The sequence below is a fragment of the Artemia franciscana genome, chromosome 17 (assembly GCF_032884065.1).
Source record: "Artemia franciscana chromosome 17, ASM3288406v1, whole genome shotgun sequence".
Taxonomy (NCBI): domain Eukaryota; kingdom Metazoa; phylum Arthropoda; class Branchiopoda; order Anostraca; family Artemiidae; genus Artemia; species Artemia franciscana.
The window spans coordinates 5,697,139-5,711,268 of record NC_088879.1 but is presented as its reverse complement, the minus strand read 5'-3'; the positions used below and the strand labels follow the sequence as shown (position 1 = coordinate 5,711,268).

At 35.3% G+C, this 14,130-nt stretch overlaps 1 pseudogene; it reads left to right on the top strand.

Moving 5' to 3' along the window:
- The window catches only part of LOC136037737 (NPC intracellular cholesterol transporter 1-like), a 131,246-nt pseudogene that overhangs the window by 16,099 nt on the left and 101,017 nt on the right, over window positions 1–14,130 (top strand).

The following is a 14,130-nucleotide window of genomic DNA, read 5'->3' as shown; positions in this document are numbered from 1 at the left end:
AATGGGATGATCCAGTTTTTTGAAAACATTTAGAAAATTCTTTGCTCTAATCACAGCGTTTTAAGCCACTGTCTTGTCTAAAGTTCGTATTTGATTTTTTTTTTTTTTGATACTCGTGAGATAATTGCCCCAGATCTTTTTCTAAGCGCTTGCCAAAGGGAGAATCAGCAGGGCAATATAGAACAGGTGGTTCAGTGTGTGATTAAGTATTTTTAGTCAAAAGACGAATGAGTGTATTTTCATTCCGTTATTTTTCAGTCCAGGTGGTGTTTTGGATTAATCTTAGACACCCACCTCCGTACTTACTTCCCCCAGGGGTGACAGTCAGTGGTGGTTGGGGGGGGGGGCTCAGAATAGCACGGAAAACTGTCCGTTGTTTTACAAGTTTAAAATGTTCAGCCTTGCTTCACAGAATTTGCTTGTTCATGTTGACAAGACGAACGCGACTTTGACCCAAATATTCTGTAACTTATATACAGAATTCTTTTTATTTTTATTTATTTTTCTGGTTGCTCAATGTTAAATATGGAGAAAATGTTTCAGGAGAATTTTCCTCTGGAAGAACTTTCCTTGTAGGGGGATTTTCAACGTAGATAACTTCGAAGACCACACTGCCTTTCCATGACGAAAGTAAAACAGTTCAAAATAGGGATGATACCTTTTTATTGACAGTGAAATATAAAATTATTAAACTGGATATTTCGAACACATATACAATGTTCATCATCAGCAGTAAAACTAAAAAGTATTACGGCTTTATTTTCATATAATTTTGAGAACTTTTTAAGTAATCTTTCTCTGGAAAGGTGAAAGTCATGATTGAAATGATTTCTTGCTGTTTGCTGAATAAAACAAAAATCACTTGCACTCACCTTTTTTATATAATATTTTCCAGGAAAAGTTTCTCTTTCACTAATAAAGCTCTTTTTCTCCTTTTATCTTTAATCAGATGATTTAAGTCTTGAATTGTAGACCTCGTTCGAACTTTTTTCCTTTAAAAGTGCCTAAATGTAGATTGAATTTTATTGAAGGTGGCAAAATCCTTTTCTTCTTACATTGATGAAGAAAATCTTGTTGATTTATAACATTTGCGTGTCTCTTATTGGTGTTAATATATTTAGACACCTCATTGGTCACATTATCCCCATATACTCGACGTAGATAACTTCGAAGACCACACTGCCTTTCCATGACGAAAGTAAAACAGTTCAAAATAGGAATGGTACCTTTTTATTGACAGTGAAATATAAAATTATTTAACTGGATATTTCGAACACAAATACAGAACACACATACACATATGAAGGTAGGATTTCTGGCACTGTTTGTATTGGAATGCTTCTAAACTGGAAGTGGATATAAAAATTCTAAAATAACTGCTAAACTAGCTACTTTAACAGGTCATTTTATCCCATCTTAATTATAAGGATTATTTCAGAAGCTTAGAAATGCGGGTACGAAGGCGTGCAAGTGATCACATCCTTAGGATTTATGCTTATAGGAGTTTCTCTGTTGGAAATATACGGCGATATTTTCTCTGAAATTTCATGCTCGACAAGTTCTTCTATCATGGGCAGTTCGTGATCAAAATAATTAATCTTATAAAAAAAACTATAACTTTTATTGAATCCAATTCCGCCTGAATCATGAAGGAGAAATTCGCAAGGTTGAGGAAACAAAAAAAAAAAAAAAACACAATAGAAATTAACGGTGAAATCGGAGCTATTTTGTATAACAGTCTAACCTTGCGATACTCATTTTAGTATTGATTCAAGCGGCTTTGTTTTTTTAATTGGTTTGTTAGGCTGTTTATGAAGATCGTCCTTTTTTCAATTTCTTGTTATAATTTTTTGTGGGTTTATTTTTTATGTTAATTTCGTTATTTTTTTAATGGGTTTTTTAAGCCTCTTTATGAAGATGATCCTTCTTTTTTTCAGTTTCTCGTTATAGTTTTTAGTGGGTTTGTTTTTAATGTTGTTTTGTTATTTTGTAACGGGTTTGTAAGCCTGTTTATAAAGATCGTTCTTTGTTTTTGTTTATTAATTTCTTGTTATATATTTTTTTAACTACTCCATAGAATAGAAACCTCAAACGGTTCAAATCTTCACTGAACTCAATTCCCAAAATAGTGATCACGTGGTTGGAGGGCAGTGACTGATTCAGGAGTTTGGGAATGGGAGCCGTTTCTCGTTCTTGGTTATTTGCTTGACATATTTTTTGGACATGCTTCTAACTACCTTTGTTTTCTTCTTCTTTTTTCTTGATAGTTTGTATAAATTTATTTAAAACCAAAGATATCACTTTCAGACAGTAGTTTTCGGGGATCCGTCCCAAACCTAAATGTTTTGTCTATTACAGTTTCCTTAACCCTAACTTAAGGTTACCCCTTACTCGTGGAACCTTCGGTTGTCAGTTTGAAGCCGTCGAAAAAAAAAACCAAAACGACAACAGTTTGTGCCCTTTTCTGGTTTTTTTTAGGGGAACTATTATTATTTTTTTCTTTTAATTTTTCCTTTTTACTGGGTTTCCCTTGGCCCTCGGTATTAAAGACAGAAGTTCCAAACTGATTGGCAGAATAAAGGTTTTGGCTTTTTCCGACCCCTTTCTTAAGGGGGAGGGCGTGCCTCTGGTAATATAAAAAATATCCCTCTAATATAAAATTTCCTAAAGTGATTTTTTGAATATCTATTCCACATAATTCAAGCTTCTGGGAATTCGATTTTTTTCACTTAGCTAAATTCCAATGATATTGGACTTCTCCCAAAAATTTAGCCAACTAAAAAAGTCAGTTGCTCATTTGAACCCCATTTAAATCAACCCACTGGCCTAGTCAGCAGAGGCGCTATGTAAAGAGGATTGGGCGTGGCATGTCCCCCAATTTGTTTGGCTAGTTTTTATAACGAAAACATTGAGTTCGCAATATAATGCCGGGGAGCCTCGCATTTTTACTGCAAATTTGCCCAAATCTTACAGTAATTTTAACCCTAGTCAGTACCAATAGCAATCCAATTGGTAAAACCTGTGGATTTACCAATTATGTAACTCTTTTCCCAAATAACGTTTTGCTATTGACCCATCCGATAGCCAGGGGAGATATTTGAGGTTGTCGATTCTATTCCAAGTAAAGAGTTAAATTGTACTTTGGAGCTTTATTCTCATAACTGAACATAAGGGGCGAGGTATGTACAAACAACCCCTTCCCCTGGCAAAATCAAAACACTATAGCCGAATATTCCTTGTTCTACCTTGATCCCCTCCCTTAAGAAAAAATTAATTGATCCCCACCGGTCCTTGCCACTGTCTGAGCTTTCTCCGCCTATCTATATACTGGCTATTCCGACGTATTTTCTTCTAGTTAAACAGAGAAAGTTTAAACGGAAATGAAAATTTGGTTTGAATTAGGATAAACAACAAGGTAATTTGAACGAAAACTAAGTAAACTAAAATTAAAATGCAAGACTATTAGGGGGGGGGGTGAGGGGGGGAACGAATTGCCAAAATACGGACAAAATCATGAAAATCACCTTAGAATTTTTTTCCTCCTTCTGGAGAGTCACTATTCTTGGGCTTTATCTTAATTTTTTATTCCAGGGAAAAGGGCGGATGAGGCTGGTGAGGAGCGAATTCGCACATGCTGCTCTCCCCGTCAGATAGACAAGATGACTTCAGATATTGGAATGGCAGCTGCAATGGTCAACAGATGTCCCTCTTGTTTCAGGAATATGAGGTTGAATTGGTGCTATATGGCTTGCGACCCGGCACAGAGTAATTACCTTGTCCCTGGAGAGTTAATACCACCTTCAAATGAAACAGGTCTGATTCTTGTGTTTTTTTCAGTTGAATTAGTAGTTCTTATTTTTTTAAATTATTATACATATTTGTTTTGCACATGTTTAATGCAGACATATCACATTAATCTTTTGAGGGAAGGATGAGATGGGAGGGGTGTATTCCCAAGGTCGAAATTTTCCCGAACAACTCCTGTATAAAAAAAAAGAAAAATAATGATAGGAGAACTCACTTTTTTTCCTTCCTTCATAAACTATCTCCCCTGGGGCAAAGTCCAATGTGATGACGCGTTTCATTTTTATTCACTATTATTGTAATATAGCAATTAATATTTATTTTTAACGTACTGTCTTTAATTTAATTATTTCACACAAATAAAACGGACAGAGATCAAGTATAAAAAATAGTCTTTTTACTTGAACTTGTAGAGTGAAACACTTGAACGTGCTAAAAGATTAAAAGAAACAGAAATGTTAAGAGGGGTTTGCACGCCCCAACCCCTACTTTTTATCCTAAACTTTAACTTCCGCTCTACTGAAAGCTTAATAGAACATGGTGAATTGAATATCTCTTATTTTATTCTACTTGTTCCTATCACGGCAATTTCATTACTACTACTACTGCTCATAATAACTCACCGCAGCACCCAGCCGCCTGAGGCCGACACAGCTACACACGCTCCTGCTTCATCCCATTCTATTCGAAGGCTCCCTCTATACACCCTCCCAGAAAGTTCCCATTTCCTTCAAATCTTTCTTTATGACATCCTTCCACCTTAGCCATCGTTTGAGATGGTTGAGATGCCTTAGCCATCTCAACCTTTTTCTCATTACAGCCTTAGAGAGCGGGATTGAGCCGCACTTTTCATACAGCCTACTGTTTGAACTACAGTCAGTGAGCCGAGCAAATCTTCATTTGCTTTTCGGAGCGCCCATGCTTCAGAACCATACTTGACAACTGTCATTAATATTTTAACCTTCATTTCCACACTTATCATCCTATTCTTCCAAACCTTTTTTAACTGTAAAAAAACACCCTGAGCCTTGGCTATTCTACTTTCAACGTCTTCACTGTTCCCACCGTTTTTACAAATAATACTACCAAAGTAAGTGAAACTGTCCAAGTGATTAATCATTTCTTTGCCCAACGTCACCTTTTCATCTTCACTTATTCCTAGCTTTAGTGACTCAGTAACTCGCAAAACCTCTAAAAGCTCATTCATTTTGCTCACACTTTCATCTAGGACGCTTAAATCGTCAGCATAGTCTAAGTCCGGAGAGTTTTTCCTCTCCATTTGATTCCGTGGTCTCCTATTGCCTTTCCGGTGCTTCTTGAGACAAAATTCATCAAAATGATCCATATAAAGGGCGATAAAACACAACCTTGCTTAACTCCTGATTTAATATTAAACCAGCTGTTAACCTCATTTCCTACCTTAACCGCAGCAATGTTAAGTTTACTTTTATCCATCAAAAGTTACGAGCCTGAGAAAATTTGCCTTATTTTAGAAAATAGGGGAAAACACCCCCTAAAAGTCATAGAATCGTAACGAAAATCACAACATCAGATTCAGTGTATCAGAGAACCCTATTGTAGAAGTTTCAAGCCCCTATCTACAAAAATGTGGAATTTTGTATTTTTGCCAGAAGGCAGATCACGGATGCGTGTTTATTTGTTTTGTTTTTTTTTCCAGGGGTGATCGTATCGACCCAGTGGTCCTAGAATGTTGCGAGAGGGCTCATTCTAACGGAAATGAAAAGTTCTAGTGCCCTTTTTAAGTGACCAAACAATTTGAGGGCACTTAGGCCCCCTCCCACGATAATTATTTTCCCAAAGTCAACGGAATAAAATTCTGAGATAGCCATTTTATTTAACATAGTCATAAAACCTTATAACTATGTCTTTGGGGACCACTTACTCCCCCACAATCGCCGTGGGAGGGGCTACAAGTTACAAACTTTGACCAGTGCTTACATATAGTAATGGTTATTGGGAAGTGTACTGACGTTTTCAGGGGGATTTTCTGGTTGGGGGGAGAGGTTGAGAAGAGGAGGATATATTGGGGGAACTGACCGTCGAGGAATGTGTCATGGGGGAAGAAAATTTCCATGAAGGGAGCGCAGGATTTTCTAGTATTATTTAAAAAAAAAACAATGACAAAATAAATATGAAAGTTTTTTCAACTGAAAGTAAGGAGCAGCATTAAAACTTAAAACGAACAGAAATTGTTACGCATATGAGGGGCTCAGCTTTTCTTAATACTTCGCTCTTTACGCTAAAGTATTTTTAGTGATTTCAACTATTTATTCTACGGCTTTTGTGATTCAGGGATCATTCTTAATGAATTGGGACAAAATTTAAGCTTTTGTGTAAAGAGCGAGGTACTGCCGTGGGGGTGAACCCCTTATATATGTAATAAAAACATGAGAATACAAAAGCTCGTTACGTAAGCTAATTTATAAGTTATGTATATCTTTTACTAATAAAAACATTCGTAAAAAATTAAAAGTTCTAGTTGCCTTTTAAATTAACCGAAAAATCGGAGGGCAACTAGACTTCCTCCCCCACTCCTTTTTTTCTCAAAATCATTCGATCAAAACCATGAGAAAGCCATTTAGCCAAAAAAAGAATGCAAATTTCGTTTTAATTATTCCTCTGTGGAGAGCCAAAATCAAAACATGCATTGATTCAAAAACGTTCAGAAATTAAATAAAAAAACAAGTTTTTTTTAACTGAAAGTAAGGAGCGATATTAAAACTTAAAACGAACAAAAATTACTTCGTATATGAAAGGGGCTGCTTCCTCATCAACGTCTCGCTCTTTACGGTAAAGTTTTTTACTGTTTTAAAAAGTAGAGTTGAGAGAAAGAGTCAAACTTTAGCGTAAAGAGCGGGACGTTGACAACGAAGGTACTTCTCAATTATTAACCTAAGAGTGAGAATTTAGTCGATACATATTCTACCTTTTTAAAACCGCACTGTTCTTCTCTTAAAACTTTGTCTACATCATCTCTTAGTCTAAAATTTATCATATTAGTAAGTAATTTACTACCTACAGAGACCACACTAATGCCTCGATAATTACCACACTCACTCTTATTACCTTTTTGTACAGTGGTTTGATTAAGGTTTTTCTAAAATCTGTAGGTACTTCCCCTTTTTCAAAAACCAAATTCATAATACCCAGTAACCTCAGAGCCGCCATATTTAAGAAACTCATTTACCACACTATCAGTACCTGGAGCTTATTATTTTTTAATTCTTTTAGTAATCTCGCTAATTCTTCCTCACAAAACAAATCTTCCTTCACATCCAACGCATGACAAACTTTTTCATTTTCCTCTATATGTTTTCCTGCAACTCTCTCTCGGTTTAGTACATTCTCAAAATGTTCTGCCCATCTCTATTTGACTCTTTCCTTATCACTAATTGTGGCCCCATTCCTATCTTTAACTGGGGCAAGCCCAGATTGACTAGTCCCTCTCAGTATATTAACATGTCAGTACAACATTTTACTATTATAGCGTCTAGCTGCATCTTCCAGGTCCTCGGCAATTTTATCCATAATCTCCACTTCACATCTCCGTAGTTCATATTTTAATGCTTTCTCCACTTTCTTTACATTCCTTTTGTTTTCATATGATCTATCACTCAGATAATTCGTGTACATGCCCCTTCTCTCAATTAAACATAAGCTTTTTCACTAATATTCCTAGGTATGGTCCTAACTTTCTTCCCAAAGACACCATCAGCAACTTCCCAAATTGTTTTCCTATAGTTATTCCATCCATCTTCCACATTGTCAAATTTTAAACTCTCAAGCTAGTATTCAACTGTTCCTGGAAAGTTTTTCTCAAATTCTCATCCTGGAGTCTGCCAACGTCATAACTTCCCTGGAGGTAGCTACCCCTTCGAAATTTCGTCTTTAAATTTACCCTAGACACTACCAGATGGTGGGTTTACTTTTAACATCAATAACAGCACACCTATATACCCTAGTATCTTTTATTGATCCGGCCAGTCTTCGTTTTGCAATAACATAATCAATAAGGTTTGCTGTCTTACCATCTTGTGAATACCATACCCCTATTTCTACCGACTTGGGCGTTAAAATTTCCTCACCGTGTTTCTACCTGGGACCCTGTCTATTTGCTCCTGTAACCATAAGTAAAATTCATCTGAGTCACTAGTATCTCCGTCGGGCGGTTCTACAGGGCGTGTATTATAACTTAGGCCTATATCCTGAACGTTTTAGTCATAAAATGAGCGATTAATATTCTACTACTAATGCCCTCCCAGCCTAAACAAGACTTAGCAGCTTCCTTATTCATCATGAGTCCTACTCCCTGTCTATGTACCCCATCCTTCCTGTCTGAGTAAACAATTTTTATATCACCTAATTTCATGCTACCTACCCCTGGGATATGATTTTCTCCTTTGAAAGTCCAGTTCGAAACGTATGAATTCGTCCGTCAAAATGTCGACACGATAGTCTTTTTTTAACGTTGTCACATTCCGAGTTCCAACTTTCATGTTTTTTAAATTATTAAAATTATTTTGGCCTCAGGAATAGCAATAGTCCCGGCTACCAGTGGAGGTAGGGTCCAACACATCTTCTCAAGATTACACCGAAGCGGTTAAGCTGGCTTAAAACCGGACAGCAAGAAGTTCCCAGGACCTCCAGTAGAATAGAGTCTTTGTGCAATCCTGGGCCCATCTTGGTCACAACATGGTTTTCAGCTCTTCTATCAACAAGAGTCGAAATCCTGCACAGATAGTCTCAAGCTTATTACTTCCGATCCATTATATATTTATGCCAACAAATATTATGCTACTACAGGGAGGCAACCCATAGTAGTAAAATTAGCTAGGAAGAGGTTTTTCAGCCCGAAAACGCTAACCAAAACAGACCAAACCCAGAAGAAATATCCATTGCTCAAAATCCTGTGCGAATGCTGTGTCGTTTACTTGGCTATAATTTCCTGGAGGGGCGCCACTCCTTAAGTGGGAATAGAGTTGATCGCAAGATCCCCAGTCTTGCAGTTACCCCGGAAGGGTCGAGACAGCCCTTTGCAGAGCCTGTTGTCCATCGATAATTTCATTAGTATTTATTAATAATTCGAGGATAAATAATTTGTTACTAATTAATTTATTAATTATTATCAATTATAATTTTGTGATTAATTAGTAATTGAATTAATATTCCGGGGTATTTTTGCACTATTACCTTTCCAAACCAAAAATTTGAAAATAATATGATAAAAGAGTACAACATTGAAAACATGTCTTCTTGATTTAATTACAATATAAGTTTAGCTTTAGTGTAAAGAGGGAGAGGTTGAGGGGGGTAGAAAGCACAGCAACTCATAATCATGGTGACTTTTATTCGTCGTAAATTTTAGCGCTGCTCTTTACTTTCTTGCAAGTAATTTTCTCATTTAATGTTTAGTTTTAAAAAGTTACTACACATCTTTGAAAATACCTAAACACGAAACTTCTTAAAAACGTATAAATAAAAGAACGAAAAAAAAAATTAGGCTGAGGGTTCGAGGGGATGAAAATCCCCTCGCAACTAAGGCGATCTCTGTCGGAAGTTACAACGCTGTTCTTTTGATGTTTAAAAGCCGCTAGACATCTTTGAAAATATCTACACGTGAAACGTCTTAGAAATGTTTAAATGAAAAAAAGTCAATTTAAAGCTCTAGCAATCAATCTCAAGGAATTTGTGATATTGTGTTTATGCATTTATCTTACCTGCTTGGATCAATAATTCAAAAAAAAATTAAATAAAGAAATTTAGTTAACACAAAACTAAAAAGTAAAGACCATTAAAAATAAAAAAATAATAAGAAAAAATAAAATCGAAAATATCGGAAAAGAAGATGTATCAGTAATTTTGATATTAGTGCACTTATCATCCAGCGAAAAAGATATTAAAGACTTTGTTTTTTTTTTCTTTGTGTGTCTAAATATAGAGGATTGACTTAAAAGGCTTACCGAGGAATGGAATTTTGGGTCCCTGAGTGGTAGGAAACTAAATGCAGTGATTTTTTTTAAAGATCTAAGTCCTAGTTGGTTCCTAAATTATTCCATGGAATTACCACTGGAAAATTTTCTTCCCTGTCACTAGTAGCCTATTGATCTTGGCTATAGTATGGTTTGCTGTTCAAGGGCATCAATTCATGAAAATAAAGGGAGTGGATGGGAGGGTGAAGAGGATTTTCTTTTTAACGAACATACAAAAAATACGATTTTTCAAAATCCAAAGGGAGGGAGGGTAATTTTTTCTCAGTGAACAAGCCAAAAACGCTATTTTTCAAAATCTAGGGAGGGGCCGAAAATGTATAGGGTTGCCTCTCGCCTTCCCCTGATTGGTTCCCGTGGTACTACTCACTTATGTTTTTATGCTTGCGTGGTGATATTATTTAACGGAGAGTAAAAGAACATTAAGAACTTAGCTAAGTTTGTTTAAAAATTGTTTTAATTGTATATCTTATCACTTGAAACTGTTTAAAATCTCTATCATGAACATTTTTGTTGCGTTTATATAATCATAGTATATCGGTGAATGTAGTTATTTAAAATGACTCTATTTATAGAGAGAAAATTATCACCCATAACTTTATTATTTCATTGTAGGAAACCTTAAGAGCTTATTAGTCCTCAAAAGGGCTTCAATGAGTCTCTAAGGATATTTTGGTTTTCGCTTCCTTGAACAAAAGAAAAAAAAAACTGTCTTAGAGAGAATGATGAAAATACGAAGCTAAGAGACAAATAAAATGCTTTGAGATAGGCTAGAATCTCAAAATTTCTAATTCCAAATGAAATTGAACTGTGAATAAATTTTTAACCAATTAAAAACTCTAATCAAAAAGTTCGAAGTCGATGATAATTGGAGCAATAACTTTCTCCAGATCAAATAATTTAGTATTCCTCTCGAATAGTCGAAGGGTCGCCTACATCCAACAATGGTTTACACCAATTTATGTTTCACACGTGGTGGTTGTTTGCGTTGCTTAGTGCAAAGAGACGTGGAGTGGTGGAAGTGCGCCATGAGGAACAAGTGGCACTCAGAGATTTAGACCAGGTGGGGAAGAGTGGCCTACATTTAGTAAACTATCTTAATGAAGTTCAACAGTGCAAGAAAATACACCAAGAACTGAAATTTTGTGTAAGATTGGTGTAATAGGGGTAATGTAGGGCTCAAGATTATAATAGTATAATAGGGTTTATGTAAATTGTACTTTCACCGCAAAAGGGCCAATTCACAAAGGGGAGGGGAGTGGGGCGAAATTTACTTTTTAAAATCTAGGGGGTATTTTCGTTGTTTTTTTATAGTTCTTTTACAGTGAAAATACTGGAAAAGGTATTATTCATAATCTAGAGGGGTCAGTCCCCCTCACCCTCAGAACGACGTAACTTGGCGAGATTGACCTAGAGCGAAATCAGATGGAAATAAAGAAAGACAGAATTAAGTAATGAAAACATCAAATATGAATTCATGATGATCATATACTTATATTTTTCAGACAATAATACGTTAATCAAGGATTTGGATTTGTACGTGTCCGATGCATATGCTGTTGGAATGTACGACTCATGCAAAGATGTGACAAACCCAAATACGAATAGCAAGGCTATCTATCTAATGTGCATGCCATGGTCAAGTCTGTGCAACCCGTACAGGTAACTGATATTAATGCTATATAGAGTTATCTTCAAGAGGTGTTTTATTACTATATTTTTTATTAGTTTTTATTATATTTTTTATATTATTATATATTTTTATTATATTTCATTATATTATATATATATATTTTTATTATATTTATTAGTTTTATTATTATATTTTTATTAATCAGCTGTTCTATTAAATTTTAATGAAATTAGTTTGATTGGTATTAGGATCGATGGATTTTTTCTGTTTCGGTCCTGTGTCCCTGTGGTGAATTTATTTTGCCTGGAGATATGTTGCCGGGGATTGAATCCAGGCAGCCACAGGGCCGGTGCAAAGACCTTTGTAGTAGGGAAGTGTCATTAATAATAGGTAGATAGTTCTTCCTTCCCCACAAACTGATTTTGCCATCTTAATTTTTTTTTGGGGGGGGATGATTAAAAAAGTGTTTTTGATAATTGAAACAATAACTGCCTAGAACTTCGGCAAACGTTAAGATTTTTGGGAGGAGGGGGCGGAGGCTAAGGCCGCATTCATTTGGGAGGGGGCACACAAAAAAAAAAATTAAAAAGTGCACACAAAATTTGTTTATATTCATTTTGTTACGATTTTATGAGTCGAAAACATTTACTCTGCTTACGTCACTGTCTTAAATATTCGTCTGTTATGCAAAAATACTTATTTCTTGGACTTTTGGCAAGTCTTTGATTGAAGGTAAGCATATTTCCCTAAAATAATAACAGTTCGTTGCCCTTTTTTGAGGCCAACATGTTTTATCATAATTTTCTGCATTTATGGAATTCGATGATAAAAAGAAAATTCATTGTTATTTATGTCGTTGGTAATTTATTTTAGAATTGAAGACTTATTTATTATTTCAATAGCTTTTTGATAAATAACGCTTTGATAAATTTAACGATTAACGTTTGATAAATTAACATGATTAAAATAAACGTTTGATAAATAAACGTTTGATAAATTAACGTTTTGATAAATTTAACGATTATTACGCTTTTGACGCTTATTCCATAGCTATGAAAGCCCAACTTTTTTAAACTATTAAAAGATTTAGAATGATGTTTAGTTTTATTAAATAAAAAAAACAGGTTTTTTTAACTGAAAGTAAGGAGCAATATTAAAACTTAAAACGAACAGAAATTACTCCATATATGAAAGGTGCTGTTCCTTCCTCAACGCCCCGCTCTTTACGCTATTTTTTTACTGTTTTAAAAAGTAGAGTTGAGGAAAGAGTCAAACTTTAGCGTAAAGAGCGGGGTGTTGAGGAGGGAACTGCCCCTTTCATATACGGAGTAATTTCTGTTTGTTTTAAGTTTTAATATTGCTCCTTACTTTCAGTTAAAAAAACCTGTTTTTTATTTAATTTCTGAACGTTTTTGAATTAATGCATGTTTTGATTTTGGCTCTCCAAACATGAATAATTAAAACGAAATTTGCATGTTAATTTATTTTTATGGCTAAATGGCTTTCTCATAGTTTTGATCGGACGATTTTGAGAAAAAAGCGGGGGAGTAGGCCTAGTTACCCTCCAATTTTTTGATTATTTATAAAGGCAACTAGAACTTTTAATTTTTTACGAACGTTTTTATTAGTAAATACGTAACTTACGAATTAACTTTTGTAACGAACTTCTATATTCGTATGTTTTTATTACGTATATGAGGGGTTCACCCCCTCGTCAATACCTTGCTCTTTACACTTAAGCTTAAATTTTTTCCTGATTCCTTAAGAATGATCCCTGAATCACAAAGGCCGTAGAATAAATAGTTGCAATTAATAAATTACTTTAGCGTAAAGAGCAAGGCATTAGGAGGAGGTGAACCCCTCATATGCGCAATAATTTCTGTTCGTTTTAAGTTTTAATGCTGGTCCTTACTTTCGGTTGAAGAAACTTTTTCATATTTATTTTTTCATTGTTCTTTTAGAAAAAACTAAAAAATCCTACGCCCCCTTCATGGAAATTTTCTTCCCCCATGACAATTCCTCCATGGAAAGTTCCCCCCGCACACCCCCTCCCCTCTTCCCCTCCTCCAGCCAAAGCAATCCCCCTGAAAGTGTCTGTACACTTCCTAATAACCATTACTATGTATAGACACTGGTCAAAGTTTGTTACTTGCAACCCTCCAATGGGGACTGTGGGGGAGTAAGTCGTCCCCAAAGACATGGTTATTAGGTTTTTTGACTATTTTAAATAAAATGGCTATCTCAGAATTTTGATCCGGTGACTTTGGGAAAAACATGAGCGTGGGAGGGGGCCTAGGTGCCCTCCAATTTTTTTGGTCTCTTAAAAAGGGCACTAAAACTTTTAATTTCCATTAGAATGTGCCCTCACTCGACATTCTAGGACCAATGAGTCGCTACGATCACCCCTGGGGAAAAAAAAACAACAACAAAAAAAACAAACAAATAAACACGCATCCGTGATCTGTCTTGTGGCAAAAATTGAAAATTCTACATTTTTGTAAATAGGAGCTTGAAATTTCTATTGCAAGGTCCTCTGATACACTGAATCTGATGGAGTGATTTTCGTTAAGATTCTATAACTTTTAAGGCATATTTTATCAGGCTCGCAACTTTTGATGGTAAGTCTAAACTTAATGAAACTTATATATTTAAAATCAACTTTAAAATGCAATTCTTTTGATGTAA